This window comes from Protopterus annectens, chromosome 3.part0 (assembly GCF_019279795.1).
Source record: "Protopterus annectens isolate FY-2018-M chromosome 3.part0, PAN1.0, whole genome shotgun sequence".
Classification (NCBI taxonomy): Eukaryota; Metazoa; Chordata; order Ceratodontiformes; family Protopteridae; genus Protopterus; species Protopterus annectens.
In genome coordinates this window covers 1,048,576,507-1,048,593,938 of record NC_056731.1, presented here as the reverse complement: position 1 = coordinate 1,048,593,938, position 17,432 = coordinate 1,048,576,507, and positions in this window count along the sequence as shown.

Below are 17,432 nucleotides of genomic sequence, written 5' to 3'. Positions count from 1 at the left end.
ACAACAGAAATGTTATATGTACTGAGTTACAGGAAATTTGGTGGAATACAAGTTAGGGTGACTTCTGCATGTTTGAAAAAGGTAAGTGGTGGGGCTTGGAGTAAGTGTATGTGTTTGTTTTAGGGTTAGGGACAGGGTTAGATAAGGGGCTAGATCTAGTATATGCTTGATTGTGTTTGTTTACGGTTAGGGTTAGGTTAGGTTATCAGATCGATTTAGAGTGAGCGTGTGTGTGTGTCTGTGTGTGTGTGTGTGTGTGTGTGTGTGTGTGTGTGTGTGTGTGTGTGTGTGTGTGTGTGTGTGTGTGTATGTGTATGTGTGTGTTTAGTGAGGATCCACATTGTATTGTGTAGTGGTGGTGTTATGGGAAGAGCTTTTTGCAGGTGAACTGGACACATTGGCAAAGGCCAGGTTAGGGTTATTATGTATTACTAAGGGAGACCAGCAGGAAAGCCAGACAAATTTGAGTTGAATGTGGTTGGGTTATGGGTAGTCCATCAGAAAAAGATTATCACTTTTTCAGTGTATTGAGCATCAGTGTTTTGTACTGTCATATAAAATGAATGAATGAATGTTAGACATGTTTTTTTCAATGTTTTCTGTGTTAATCATTTAACATGTTGACTGTTCATTTTTTATATATATATATATATATATATATATATATATATATATATATATATATATATATAGACAAACACTGATTACAATCGAAAATCTGACTGAAGGTTCGACGACCATGGGATTTTGAAATGTTATTGGCTGAACCAATGTTGTCGAACCTTCATTTGTGTTAGTGTTGGTTCAGTGAATGCATTGTGCATTCACACATATGCAAACGGCCTTATGACAAGAGATAGCAGCCCAGTGTATATTAGGAAATTTGCCTTTTCCCACTGTAGTGCAATCTCGGATTTGGAATATTTAATATGCGGGCATGTGGGGTCTGCTTCGATAGTTTAGGTAGGATTTTGTTTTGATTGTCGACCTTATGATAGTAAACCTACACACACACACACACACACACACACACACACACACACACACACACACACACATATATATATATATATATATATATATAGATAGATAGATATAAAACCAATGTAAGTCAGATGATCGAGTTTTCAGAACCACAAAATTCATACAGATGAGACCATATACTCGAAAACTCAAACATAAAAAAAAAAAAAAAAAAAAAAAAAAACATGAAAATCTCCTTTTTAACACTTAAGCTTGAGAGCTGTGCTCCCCAGCACCACCCATGTGTGTGTGTGTGTGTGTGTGTGTGTGTGTGTGTGTGTGTGTGTGTGACTGTGTGTGTGTGTGTGTGGGGGGGGGGCATGTAAATTATGTATATCAACTCCAAGATCTCACTACAGTGAAGAAAAGGGTAAATTTCCTGATCCTCACTATACTGCAATCCCCATTCAAATGCTTCAAGTTTTCAAAAACTCAATCATATGATCTCAATAATATGAATTTCAAGTTTCTGAAAATTTGATCAAAAACATATAATCTAACACTCACTACAGGGTTAGGTAAGGGGGCAGATTTAGTCTGTTTTTTTGTGTGTGTGTGTGTGTGTGTGTGTGTGTGTGTGTGTGTGTGTGTGTGTGTGTGTGTGTGTGTGTGTGTGTGTGTGTGTGTGTGTGTGTGTGTGTGTGTCTGTATGGAGGGTGTCAAAGATGTCTTGTGCAATGACAGTGTTATGGAAAGGGCTTTTTGTAAAGTAAACTGCGTATTTGAGTTTGGAGCAGGTTAACATGTTTTACTAAGGTAGAGCAGGGTGCCAAAATGTCACTCTTTAAATATTTTGACCATTTATTACATAAATACATACTTACACACACACACACACACACACACACACACACACACACACACACACACACACACACACACACACACATAGCATTCAAAATAAAGCTACCTAGTTCCCCTCACCCACACCCCACCCAAAATCTAAACTAATCTAAATCTTTACCACTAAGAAAAAACAAACACTACAAATAAAACACCATAACATACATACTTTCACATTTCACGTTTTTCAGGGAGGCTATGCCCTCCCTAACAGCCTGCATCTTATAGATATCAACTCTGGGATCGGACTACAACGTCCACAAGAGTGGATTTCCTGTACACTGAAGTTGGACTGTCGAGCATTCGGAAGTCGGATTTCTGATGTCTTGCTCATTTGACACGTTGAGCTTTTCGGCTCTGTGTATATATATCCTGGATTCGCTCCTGTGCATTATTCTGCACATCAGGCAAGGAGCACCCTTCAGCACTTGTTTCCATATGAGGCACAGATTTTATGGTATTGGCTTGCTAGCCCAAGGCCCGATACTCCTCAGAGGATGCTCCACACACTCACACACGAAAACTCACACCTACAGCCAATTTAGTGTGTCAAATCCACCTACTGCATGTCTTTGGAATGTGGGAGGAAACCATAGCACCCAAAGAAAATCCATGTGAACACAGTGAGGACATGTAGACTCCACACAGAAGGCAACCCAGCCAAGAACAAATCAAAGAACCTCTTGCTGTGAGGCAACAATGCTAACTGCTAACTTGTAGATATATATATATATATATATATATATATATATATATATATATATATATATATATATATATATATATATATATATATATCTATATACCAGCTAACCGCTATACCACTGCTCCATCCATTTATATATATATGGTTTTCTATCAAAATGTCGCCGGTAAAAGAAATATCCCATTCATAACACCGACAAGAAAAGCGAAAGTAAAAATAAATATCAGGTTATAATTTTGATTCTGCTGATTTGACATTATCACTGAACAGATCACATGATGTCCATATAGGAGCTCAGATAAATGAAATTTCTACACCACACGTCACGTTTTTGCAAGCCCCCCTGCAACCCCACACATCCCCTGCTAATTATATATTCCAACTTCAAGATTGCACTACAGTGAGGAAAGGGTTGAATGTCCCAAACCACACTGTACCATGATCTCTGTGCAGTACTTCAAGTTCATAATGCATTCTCTGATATGAACTTTCAAACACAGAGATGTTCAGCAACTAGGAAAATCGAATATCTGTCTTTTAATTTTCCATCTGCAGACCATCTCCATTCATCATTTTGATAGTATATATATATATATATATATATATATATATATATATATATATATATATATATATATATATATATATATATATATATATATATATATATATATATATATATATATATGGATTTATATCATGTTATCAAATATCAGAAACTCAAAATTCATATGGTCAACATAAAATATTTGAGTTTCAAAAAAATAGAATGTAAAAAAAAATCTATGGTTTTGCAGATGGGTTGAGACCCCTTGCAACCCCCACACACCCTGGAAATCATATATACCAACTATGAGATCGTACTACAATGGGAAAAAGGGTAAATGTCCTGATCCCCACTGTAAGCAATCTACATGAACATGCTTTGACCAGGAATTTATGCTTTCCACCATGTACTACAATCTCGGAGTAGGTTGATATAATTTGCAGGGAGTATTGTGGGTGCAGTGGGGCTTGACACTTTGCAAATATATATTTTTTTCCTGTTACATTAAAACTTTTGGAAATGTTGACATATAGTTTCGACCACATAAATTTCAAGTTTTCAAAACTTGAAAATATGATATAAATCCATGTATGTATATATGTATATATATATATATATATATATATATATATATATATATATATATATATATATATATATATATATATATATATATATATATATATATATATATATATATATATATATATAAATATATATACACACACATATGTGTGTCTGTGTGTGTAAGTGTGATTATAGGGTCTATATTATATAAGTGAATGCACTAAATTGCGAACGCTATATAACCGACCCAATAACACCAAAAAATGAAATTCTGAACAAACAGATCAGCGATTTTTTTCCCAGGGAAAATAAAATCGCTGATCCATTAAAAAAAAAAACCACAAAATAAAGTGGGGGGGCTGTGCTCCCCACACACCCCTACTTAAATATGCCAACTGTGAGATCGCACCACAGTGGAGGAAATAAAAAAGTGCCAAAAATTGCCCAGTGATTTTTTTCCCCAAGGAAAAAAAAAATCGCTGTTCCATGGTTTTGAGATTTTGTCATTTCGGGTAAGTCGGTTCGATTAAGCAACATTCGCAATTTAGTGCATTCACTGACTTAATATATACATATACATACAGATATATAGGTATATGTAGTACCTGTTCTGTCAACTCCATTTGGTTATTAGATCAGCTGGATGAAAATGTCAGTGTGAGATTAATGGAATGGATGTGAAATATACCTTTTTCTTATTATTGTTAGATCTTGGAGTTGGTATAGCTAAGTGGAGGGGGCATGTGGAGTGCAGGGGTGATTTTTCCCCCTGTAAAATGCTGTTTTTGTAGCTGCATGCCCTGAATTACTTTTTTGCAGCATGATTTCTGGATTGTCAACATTTTGCATGCCAACTAGTTTTTGCTGATAAATGCAGATAGCTACCTAGACAGATAGATAGATAGATAGATAGATAGATAGATAGATAGATAGATAGATAGATAGATAGATAGATAGATAGATAGATAGATAGGCAGATAGAGATACAGATAGATTAAACTGATTGAGTGATTGATATATATCAGGGGAGGCAAACATGTGGCCCATGGCCACATGTGGCCTACCACACTCCCACATGTGGCCTGTGGCACACCTGCTGCTCCAGTCCCAGAGTCGGCCTGCCCTCTCATCCACAGCAGGGCCAACAGCCGAGCAACCTTACATGAAACCACAATTCATCACACTCTCATCCTGTCAACGTTTCAAGCCATCAGTCTATGAATACATGCACTCACACTCTCACTCTCTCACTCACTCACTCACTCACTCACTCACTCACTCACTCACTCACTCACTCACTCACTCACTCACTCACTCACTCACTCACTCACTTCAATCGCTCACCCACACAGTCTCTGCAGCATTTATACATGCATTCACTAACTTACTCACTCCTATCGCTCACCACATAGTCTCTTCAGCTTTCGTATATGCATTCACTCACTCACTCACTCACTCACTCACTCACTCACTCACTCACTCACTCACTCACTCACTCACTCACTCACTCACTCACTCACTCATTTCAATCTCTCACCTACACAGTCTCTTCAGCAATCATACATGCATTCACTCACTCACTCCAATTGCTCACCACATAGTCTCTTCAGCATTCATACATGCATTCACTCACTCACTCATTCTGATCGGTTAACCACACATTCTCTTCATTGTTGCTGTACCTATCCCAAACATACCTTCAAATGTCTGGAATTTCATAGAATGTCCAGATGTTTGCCTCATATTTTGGTCTTTTCTTCATAAAATGTTTAGTTTTCTCACAAATAATTGAGTCAATCCTGTTTAGTGTGTGTGTGTCTGTGTGGGGGGGGGGGGGGGCAAAAGGCCCATGGCAGGCAGTGAATGCAGCAAATTAGTGTCTCCCAAGTCCCTAGTGTGGGATAGTCAGAGACAGCTCACAAATTGAAATGTAGGCTTGTTTTAAAAATTAAACAGGTACTGTAGTCAATGTAGTTGCCAGTTCTGTGCTTTTGATTGAATTGCAACAGGTTTTGGTTACTCTTTTGGGTAGCTGTCATGGAGCAATCTGTCTTTAAGCTGTAGTTTTGCTTTGTCAGTTGGTATGTTAGATTGATTTTTTATATGTATATATATATATATATATATATATATATATATATATATATAAATACTTTGAATGCCTTCATCTTGTTTTCAAAGAAAAGAACAGTTAATGAAGAACATCGTGTGATGCAGGAAAATTGGACAACCTTGTACTTTTTTGCTGAAGTGAATTGAAAACCAACTTGTTTGATTTGTAAGCAAAACATAGCTGTGGCAAAGGAATATAACATTTACAGGCATTACACACATATTCACGCTTTGAAGTATGATGAATATAGTGGAAAAAAGCGTGATGAAAAAGTTAGGGAGTTAGAACAGTCGCTCAAAAAAACAGCAGTTACTGTTTTAATGTGTTCATCAAGTGATGATGCTGTAGTTCAGGCAAGTTATAGGATTGCACAGGAAATAGTTGTGTCATGGAAGCCTTTTTCAGAGGGGGACTTTATAAAGAAATGTATGTTTGTGGCCTCGGAAGATATTTACCCTGAAAATTTTCAAGCATTTGCAAACATGAGCCCTTCAAGATATACAGTTGCAGATAGAAGTAATGAATTATCTTCAGTCAAGGCAAAGAAAAAGTTGCTACATTTGTAGCATTTTCTGTAGCAATTGATGAAAGTACAGATGTAAGTGACACAGCACAACTTGCAGTTTATATACATAGTGTAGATGACAATATGCAGGTAACTGAAGAATTTGTGGAACTGGTACCAATGAAGGGAACGACAATGGGAGATGATATATTTGTGAGCTTGGCAGGTGCACTAGATAAAATAGGTGCAGACTAGACAAAACCTGTGAGTATGGCTACAGACGCAACACCTAAAATGGTTGATAGAAAAGCTGGTGTGGCAACATAGTTAAAGGGAAAACTACTATCTTTGGACTCCGACCATCAAATTCACAGTGTCCATTATATAATTTACAGAGAAGTCCTCTTTAGTAAAACATTAAAAATGGATCATGTCATGGATGTTGTTATTAAGGCAGTGAACTTCACGAGCGTACAAAGTCTGAACCACAGACAGTTCAACAGCTTATTGGAGGAAATTCACACTCACGGTCTGCCATATCACACTGATGTTCATTGATTAACCTGAGGATTTGTACTGAAGTGCTTTTATGAATTAAGAAGTGAAATACAGAGGTTTATGCATGAGAAAGGAAGGGATGTGCAGGAACTGAAAGACAATGAATGCTTTCAAGATCTAGCTTTCATGGTAAGATCTAGCTTTCATTGTAGATATAACAACACTTGCATTACCTGAATAGAAGACTGCAAGGTCACAATAAATTGAGGACAAATTTATATGACTCTATTCATGCCTTTGAAGCTTAATCGTTAAGAATGCAACTAGCAGCAAGTAATACTGCACACTTTCCAACTCTGAAGTCCCTGCAAGACGCACCTGAGTTTCATGATGATATCAACACCAGAAAGTGCTGCACCAAGATTTCTAAGTTAGTGAGTGAGTTCAGAGAAAGAGTTGCGGACTTTAAAAACCTTGGGCCGGATTCACAATGGCTTGCACGAAGTCTAAGAGTAGGGTAAGACTCCATGCAGTCATCATGTCCAACTAGCAATCCAGGAACAGCCTGTAGGGGCATGTAAGAGAGCTCCTAAAATGGCTCTTATACGGAGAGGGCAGGGACATGCAAATCACCTCAATTGCAGGCGAAAGGCATGCAAATGAGGTAGATTTGCAATTCAGGAAACCTGAACCTGTTTGAGTAAGAGCAGTGATATTTGAAGAAATGTACTCAGTTGACAACTGAGTACCATTCTGCAAATAGCAAAACGGAGCCGTGACAACTCCAAATAAAGGTTGCATCCAGTGCAGGAAGCATGCCAGTGGCCAAATATATGGCCATTGGAAATGTTCCCTGATGCAAAATTAAAATAAAAAATATTTTTTTACGCCGATTTCCAATGTTTAACCATAGCGCAGCACTGTGAAAACTGGCTGCACTCTAAAAACCAGAATACTAAAAATTATAACCCACAAATGTGGATTTTATTGAAATTGTTAATGTACAATGCAAGGGAATGGCAGGCTGAAGACAACATGGCCACCAAGTAGAGGTTGCTAAGGGGGGAAGCTCAGCCTAAGACATGTAACCAAGCATTAGTAGGCAATCCTATGTAAATGAATCACTAGTTTACATAGCAAATGAGCACAGTCAGTGGAGTGTAGGAGTAGGATATGGGGAGTAACAGAGTAGAAGATAGGTGACATCACGAGGGGGGTATGTTTGAAAGAAGTGAACCTCACTGGAGCAGAGTGGCATGTGTCTGCTGTCAGTTAGACATCATGGAAAGAGGTGTGTCAACAGGTAGGCTAGGGAAAGCCAAGAAATGGAAGGTGTATACCGTGGATAACACCAAAGTTTCCTGCTGAGCGTGCATGCGTGCATGTGTGCGTGTTTAAATGCGAGTAAGACAGAGTGCACGCGTGTAAGTGTGAGTGCACACGTTTAAGCCGGAGTAAGCATGTATAAGGCTGTGTAAAGAGTTGTAAGCGCGTTCGCACTGGTATGCGCGCGTTTTAACCCAAATAAGCAACTTTTAGTCCGTGTAAGCATGTGTGTGCACGTGTTAGCTGCTGTGAGCGTGTTTACGCTTGTGTGCACGGTGCCCCCCCCCCGAGGAAACAGAAAGGAAAAAGGAAGCACAACAAAAAGTTGGAAGCTACCAGGGAGTACTAGCAGAGCTAGCAGGTGAAAACAATCAGAATCAGGCAATTACACAGGCAGTACACTAACCCAGCCCAGCCTAGCACTTAAAACTCTGCCAACAACAGTCTATTATGTTTCTCACAACAGACACTGCAGTAAGCTAATAGAAGTGAAAACTTGAAAAAGCTTTACTGAGACAAAGAAATGTTAGAGGCTGCCATTGCTGTTATAAGGCGACATATGCAACATGCTGAGGGTGGTGACAATGGAAATGCTGCTGGACAACCCACAGTGAGGAGACGGAGAAGAGTGTACAGGCCCAGGGTAACCTACCAGGGGCTACATGAGCTGGAGATAGTGGAGCGCTATAGAGTGGACAGAGACCTCCTGCAGCAAATTGTTGAGCTGTGCAGTCCATGCCTCACACACAGAACCAACAGAGGGGAACACATCCCAGTGGAAACCAAGGTATGTGTCGGCCTAAGAATATTAGCAACAGGAACCTTCCAGAGACCAACTGGTGATATGATGGGGATATCACAGGCATCAACATTCAGGGTACTACACCAGTTCCTGAATGCCATGTCAGCACATGTCGGTGATCATGTATATTTCCCCAATTCCCGTGAGGTATTGGCCAGCAATATACGTCTCTTCCAGAAAATAGTGGAATACCCCGAGGTAGTGGGTGCAATAGATTGCACGCACATATGCATCAAAGCACCAGCCGGCGAGCGGGGTAGGGTCTACTTCGACCGCAAGGGCTTCCCCTCCATCAACTGCCACGTCATGTGTGATGCCCAGGGCATAATACTGAATGTGTGTGCAGGCTGCCCTGGAAGCTACCATGATTCCCGTATCTGGCATCTGACGCAGCTGTACCAGACATTTGCCAATGGGGACATCCCACATGGTCACCTAGTGGGGGATGCTGGCTATGCACTGGAGCCGTGGCTGATGACACCCATCAGAAATGCACACAAACCTGAACAGGAACGCCATAATGAGGCACACGCACAAACACATAATGTAATAGAGCGTGTGTTTGGGCTGCTCAAGTCATGGTTACGGTGCCTGGACACATCTGGCGGAGCCTTGCAGTACTCACCAACTACATGTACCCAAATTGTCATGGTATGTGCTATGCTACATAATATGATCCTGCGAAAACAGCTGCAGCAGGACCAGCATAGGCCTGGGCCAAACAGCCCCCCACCATTTCCAAGGCCATCACAGGCAGAGCGTGACACGGAGGAGGAACAACCTGAGCCTGCTCTAGTAGGCAGAAGGAGGCGTTCCCAGTATGCGTTGGCCTTGGCAAAGAGGCAACGCATAGCACATACACTGGCTCAGTAGGAACTCTGGAAAGGATACCCTTCTCCGACTCACACATAAAGTAAAAGGGATGCCTAAGTTGACACTACCTGCTTCCAAACATGTGCAGGGAGTGTAGTATGTGCATCCAACATAGGCAGCCCTGCAACACCACCTAAGACATGAATGCCATGTGTTAAGCAATATAAAGCAGCGCTAAACAGCAATTACCACCATGTAGTATATGCAAACAAAATCGCACACACCAGCTAGCACAACTGTCGTCAATGTTCAGTAATATTGGGAAATGTCCAGCAATGTTGGTGAATATTGAGCAATGTCAGACAAGCCTGGTCTAAGTAGGGCATATCTGAACAAAAGCCAACATGCTCATATTTGCTTAACAGGCCCTTAAGCAGTCTGGTCTGCTCAGTATGAAAATAAAAAAGCAGTGATGGGTCTCAAACCCAGGAAATTGTGCACTATAGCCAAAGTACTGAACCACTAAACCATGACAGTATTGCAGTGGTCCACCTGTATGATGGAATGTTGATAAGTCTATGCAAAGTATTCCATGGAAACACTGCAGGCACAGCATAATCCCTGCTGAGTTATGACACAAAGGTGAGTCCTGCAGTGAGAGCAGAACCTGACTTCCAAAACACACAGTATAAATGTTGATACTGGTCATGTTCACACACATCAGCAAATGTAGTGGTCCTCAGATAGCAACATACTGAAATTCACACTGGGCATGCTCACACACTTGAATAAATGGGACAAATGTCAGGCAACAAAACATGTAATGTCAGACCTGGGCATGCTCACACACTTAGGCTATGTCTGAGTACAGCAGTGGGCCACGCATATCTGGCAGTTGCATGTGTTAACCCAGGAACCTGTCACTATACAGCAATCTGCCCTGTGCACACAGTTATATGATAACAGACACATCTATAATATAGTGGAACCCTGACATAATCAAATATGTTCTGCAGATACTAAAGTTCTTCATGGAAACTGGTAAAGCAAAGATGATAAAGATCTGCAAACAGTATCAGCAATAAACATTGTGCAGCATGAACATAAGCATAGGTTCAGAGGTCGATACTAGGCTATCTGCCCTAGGGCATGTACAAACCTAGCCAGAGTGTGTTTGGCATTCGCAACCCTGTCACATTACTACACTGTGTGTGTGAATAGTAGGTCACACATGATGGCCCATGTACGTTTATGCTAGTGTGCCTCTGTCTAGCAGGGACACAGAGGATATCCCAGGGGTAAATATACAAGCACCCATACAGTTGTCAAGATGTCTCCAGTAGGTGGTCAGTGGGTGTCTGCCTATGTGAAACTGGGATTACATTCTGTGGTGAGTGGAGCCTTTGGGATAAGAATCTATCCCTCCACAATGTCCTATTAACATCTGTGCTGAGGTATACGTCCCTGCAGTGTGTAGCTCCAAGGGAGTTGGATATCCTGAGGTGGAGCATGTCCAGTAATACTGGTTTGGGTATAGCTGTAAACAACAGGCACACATCATATCTGAGTAGGTGGTAAGCAACTGAGTAGAGCTGGAGTTAGTGCATCTGAACTATATAGGGCATCTGTGTGAGTCCCTATATCTGCTTGGTGAGGACCGTCCATGGCCAGTACAGTTGGTGCAGGTGTTAGGTAAGGTACACCCCAAATGTGGCATTGTAACCAAGCATGGATGTGATGAGTATAGGGGCACAATGACCTCACTCGATCTAGATGTGAAACCATATGGGATAAGGTGGCACACATAGCAGGTGTGTACAACCACTTTGGTAATATGAATGTTAAAGGCGACAGTACGAACAAGTGATGTCCCCAAACCCCTAACAACCCCTACCGTATGTAATGGAGTAGTACCTATGTGGTAAGGTGTGGGCATGTTGTTACTCCCAAAGGGGATGACTATGCAACTAATGGCATTTAGCTGTAGGCCATGACTCAGGCACCATTGATCCATCTCTGTGAGACCCTGATTGAGTATGCATGTGGCAGCTGGAGAGTTGATAATGGCACCCAGTTTGCAGTCAAGTGCAAACATGATCAGCCATATTCCACCTGTGATAGCCTGTACCTAAGACAAATATATACTGAACAAGAGAGATCTCAGGACCAAGCTGTGTGTGATGCCATGTGTAACTGGTGTATAGTCAGACATGGCACCTGCAATCCTCACCATGTGGGTGCTATCCCTGAACTAGGTATTAATCCATTGTGTGAGATATGTGTCCAAATTGATGCTGGTGAGCCTATGCATAATTGCCCAGTGGGTTATTGTGCTGAATGGTTTTGCAAGGTTCAGGTAGGCTGTGTGGATAGCCGTCCTAGCCATTTAAAGAATACCTACAGGTTCAAGACGCAAGATCTGGCCACAACAATGCTGAAATGAGTAGGACACAGTGTCTGTAGGTTCCCGATGTCTATGTGTAGGAGTCCTATGACAATATGCTCCATAGCTTTGCAGAACAGGCCACATAGGCTTATAGGGCAATATCTTCTGTGGTCTGTTGCGGCACCAACTCTGTGGAGCAGGACCACTGTTACAGTACGCCATTCCTTGGGTACATATCCTGTTGTAACTCTGATATTGAACAGTGATGTAATGTGAGGGTTGCGTTTGTCATGATGCTCATGTATGATGCAGGCTGGGACACCATCTGGTCACATTGATACTGTGATGTATGCTGTGGGGAGGACAGCACTCACCTGTTACTGTGTGATGTCAGGGAGGTTATACTCTGTTGGGATGGATAGTTGCTCCTTAAGGGGGATGGGTGGGAGACATCTGCACTGAACTGGTTTGCCAGGATGTAGGCAATGCCAGTGGGTTCAGGGTAGGTTTAGTCAGTATGCAGTAACTCACAGCATATCAGTGAGTGTCCACCCAGTTTCCTGACATAACTGAAGAAGGCCGTGTGATGGTCCTATGTGTCAGGTGCAATTGTCTGGTAGAAGTAGCCCTTAGAAAAGTCCACGAGTGATTGTAGCTGTCTGCTAGTACAGATCACAGATGCCTTCCCTGTCTGGGATTGTCCTCTATCATGTAGTAGTGTCCTCTTGACGTTGTACAGCTTATTAATGGCTGGGGTCTACCAGACAGGTCCCCTGCTATTGTAGTAGTGGGTCTTGTTGTTATTTGGGAGAGCACAATCTATGCAGTCCACTAGGTGTCCATAGAATGTGTATGTAAAGGATGCAGTAGTGTGAGCTGTATATGCCACTGTCTCAGGATCTCTGAAGGATACCACCTTGCTTCAGTGAAGTGAGATATTGGCTCATGACAAGTTCACCAAGATTACCCAGGATGGGTGGTGGAGGGTATATGTATGTCCTGTGAGATACATGTATATTCTGACCTTACCAATGAGGGGTATATCACTGGTGTGGAACATAGAGTCCCCATGTTGGTGATGAGCAGGTCCAATATGTATTCCCCCTTGTGGCTGTGCTGACTGATTGTGCCAAAACATATGAGTCCACAAATTGTAGTGACTGTTGGGTGAGGTTGTCGGGGCTTGAGTAGTATCCCCAGTCAATATGTGTGTATATGAAGTCACACAATATAATGGTGTCTGTGGAGACCTGCATATTCTCCATAGTTCCCACAAAAGCCGAGTGTGTTTCCTGAGTTTGGGAATGTGTTCTGTAGCAGGCAACAAACTGAAAGGCAGTATTGCACAATGGTAGTTGTCTATGTATGGTCTGTGATGCTTTGTGCAGTGCTACTAACCTGGAGGTGTGTGTATCTGTGATGTATATGGATACTCCCCCTAGTTGTGTTGTCTGTTCCAAGTCTTGTCGTCAGACAGCATGGTATGGAACTTAACCTGGTAGTGCTGGTGTGCATAAGCGAGCCTGAACCAGGTGTCTATCAGTGCACAGATATTGCTCTCCTCCATACTGAGGAGAGTCCTGAGTGGCCACAATATGAGGTTAACACAACTGTTGTTGAGCAGCATTACCCTTAGTTTCATTTAACCTGTAATGTCTATGGAGGTGGGTTTGTCTTCTGAGCCCTGCGTAAAAAAGGCACTCCGGTGGTAGCAAGAGCCTTAGCCAGCATACCAAAGTCCAAGGGTGACAGGTGCAAGCTGTCCATAGTGAAGCTACTTGGCATGTTGAGCATGTCAACATATGCTGACAGACACTGTATCCCCTATGAATGAAACAAATTTGTTAGCCAACTGTTAAATGTGATATGTGTTTCCTTATATTGTGACATCATAATTGGTGGGTGTAAGATGCTAGACAAGGTCAGGGTCATACTGGCCTGGGCTACATGATCAGAGTGTACCTCCATGTACCATGTCATGTGGTCCAGGGAGTAACGTCTGAGGTGACATACACCAGCATGGACAATGATGGTGCCAGTCTTGTACTTGCTTTGGAGTGACCTGACTGCCTGTGTTATTTGGCAAATCCTGGCACCCAACAGACAGCCCAAAGTGACTATTCCCGTGTCAGGGCTGGTGAGTGGTACGTCAGTGTGTCTGAACATAAGTGTCGCCTATTACAAGTGTATTAGGTGTGTTGTTTAGCCCGAAGGGCAGTGACTGGGTGGCACACAGACATTGTAAACTTAGTGATATGTGGGGATTGTAGTGGGGTAGCAGGTGTGTGTGTGTCTGCTTTGGAGGCCTCTGCTGCTTAGGTAGAGTACATTTACAGCATCCAAGTATGTCAATGTGTGCCAATGTGGTTTGAGTGCTGTTGCTAGAGGATATGTGAGACTGATATGTGGTGTGTGTGGTTACCTTCACCACCTGATACGCTGTGCCAGTCATGGGTTGAGAGACTTCAGCTCCCTGTATGTCTATATAGGTGCATCTAACACATATATCTGAGTTTGTTGGGAGGAGGAGAGGGTTGTCTGTGTACATGAGGCAGATGTGACATTGTGTCAACATCACAATATCCACCAGCTGGACTGAAGAGTACACACAAAACCGACCCCTGGACATGCCAGGATATTATCATGACATACTCTGTAGCCTGATCACAAAGGATCAGTAGGGTGTTAAGCATGTAAAAGAGTATAACAGGTATTAGTGCTCATGTTCGTTAGTGTGTTGTAAAGAGGAGCTGAGAAGGAGTCCAGACTGAATCATGGCACCTCCTTCAGCTATGTCATAAATATCAATGTACACACATATATGTCCTGAGTCAGGGCCAACTGTACCTGAGTGTCAATGCCGACATCATGACAGACAGGCCCATATGTACATACCCATACCCCACTGACAATGGTCCTCATAATCATACCAGGAGATATCACATGTAGAATAGATGAGCAGCTACCCCCATTGCCAAAAGCATGGCAGCAGGTGGAATACATTGATTCCCAATATGTGTCATGCACAAACTACAGAACAAACAGATCATGCACCTGAACAGTTAGCTGAGCCACACCCCCTACACAGGATGTGGAACCGTTGAATGTGTCACAGCTACATATGGCACACCCCACAAGTGTTGGTGCACAACACACCATGGGAAGTCAAGTCCAGTATGTCTATGAGATCTGATCTGTAAGGTCATGGAGTCCATCATGGTTGCAGTCATAAACAGAGCTATTGGAAGCTGACACCCACACAAAACCCTACCAACTGTGGTATGTTCATGTGCAGATCATGGTTCCCAAACGTGCTAGACTGTTTGCAAGGCAGCCACCCAGGACATACATCAATGAACACATCTACACATGTGTCACATAGACTTTGAATAGCCCTTTATCAACATCCCAGACACATGTAGTATCCACAAAACCAAGAAGCTGTGCATAAATATGTGTTGACATATGACGGAATGTCAATGTGTCCACAGATAGATCACACAAGGTAAGGATACTGATGTCATGTTCAAGCTGTTGACACCTGCTGACCCACATGGACCATTCCCGGAATGGCATAAAACAAAGTGTACACACATCACCATGTCCAGTGTGATTATGTCACCATCCTATAAATACAGCAGGAGAATGGAAGCCAGCTAGTAAAACAAATAGCGTGCTGTGTTCGTGCATCTCTCTCCAATATCATAACATAGTTAGGTAGGGGTTTGAATCCTGCAAACAGTGAGTGTATGTGTGCAATTGTCTTTGAAAGGAGTGCTCTTTTTGGAGACTGGGAAAACACACTAGAAGATGTACATTCCTCTTTGGAAAGACTGATGATGTCACCATCCTAGAAATACAGCAGGCGAAGGGAAACCAGCCAATAAAACAAATAGTGTGCCATGCTTATGCATCTCTTTCTAGTATCGTAAGTAGGGGTTTGAATCCTGCAAGCGCTGACTGTGTGTGTGTGCGTGGGGAGTGTATGTGTGCAATGGTCTTTGAAAGGAGTGCACTTTTTGGAGACTGGGAAAACACACTAGAAGATTTACATTCCTCTTTGGAAAGACTGATGATGTCACCATCCTAGAAATACAGTAGGAGAAGGGAAACCAGCCAGTAAAGCAAATAGTGCGCCGTGTTAATGCGTTTCTTTCCAGTATCATAACATAGTTAGGTAGGGGTTTGAATCCTGCAAAGTGTGTGTGGTGGTGGTGGTGGGGGGTGTGTATGTGTGCAGTTTCCTTTGAGAGGTGTTCTTTTTTGGAGACTGGGAAAACCCAGTAAAGGATGTACATTCCTCTTTGGAAAGTCTGATGATGTCACCATCCTACAAATACAGCAGGAGAAGGCAAACCAGCCAGTAAAGCAAATAGCATGCCGTGTTAATGCATCACTCTCTAGTGCCATAACATTGTTAGGTAGGGGGTTGAATCCTGCAAATGCTGACTGTGTGTGTGTCACTGTTAGTCAACACGGTGTGGGTTTTGCTTTTACTATGGTATGACATAGTATGATGGCAACATTAAGTGCATTGCAGACATCAGGTATCTGCGTGGCAAATATGTATGTGTACATGTCCCCTCAATCAGTACATAGGTGTGAAGCCTGCATACTGCATGAATACATTTGTTTCCATTGACAGGTTGTGCCACTGCTACTCAGATAGTAGGTCACATATGTATGTATGTGACATGGCCATCCACTGTCGTGTTCTGTGACCAAGGTCATCTGTGGCACACACACTCATGACAGTTACTGAAGATTAGTGTGAGTGAGGGTATATGGCTGGGATATATGTCAGACTTGGTCATACACAACAAAGTCTGCCAAGAATGGACAGTCTTTATAGGTGTACTACTGCCTTGTGGATATGCATTCAGGCCTCTAATGTCTGTGATACACCTTGGGACTCCACAATACCTATGGATATGTGGATACGAAGGGACACATGACATAACATGGGTCTGTATGTACACAATGGTACCCGACATACATGTTGAGGGCTACCACCGGTGTGGTACTGACGGGATACTATGTATAGTACATGAGGATGACTATACCATAGTTGGCTTACTGCTATACAGCAGGTATCACACAACAGGTATCTGTCTGTATGATACCCTTGTGTAGGATATGTGTCCCATCCAGGGAATGCATTGTAGGCCATTCCATGCATTCCCAGATTTGGATGGACACATCCCTAGTGTGTCTGCATGTACCTAAGGGGGCTATATGACACACAGGTGTGGTCACAGTAATGGGTGGCGGTCATCACCACTGGTTAGTGTTATAGTGTAGCA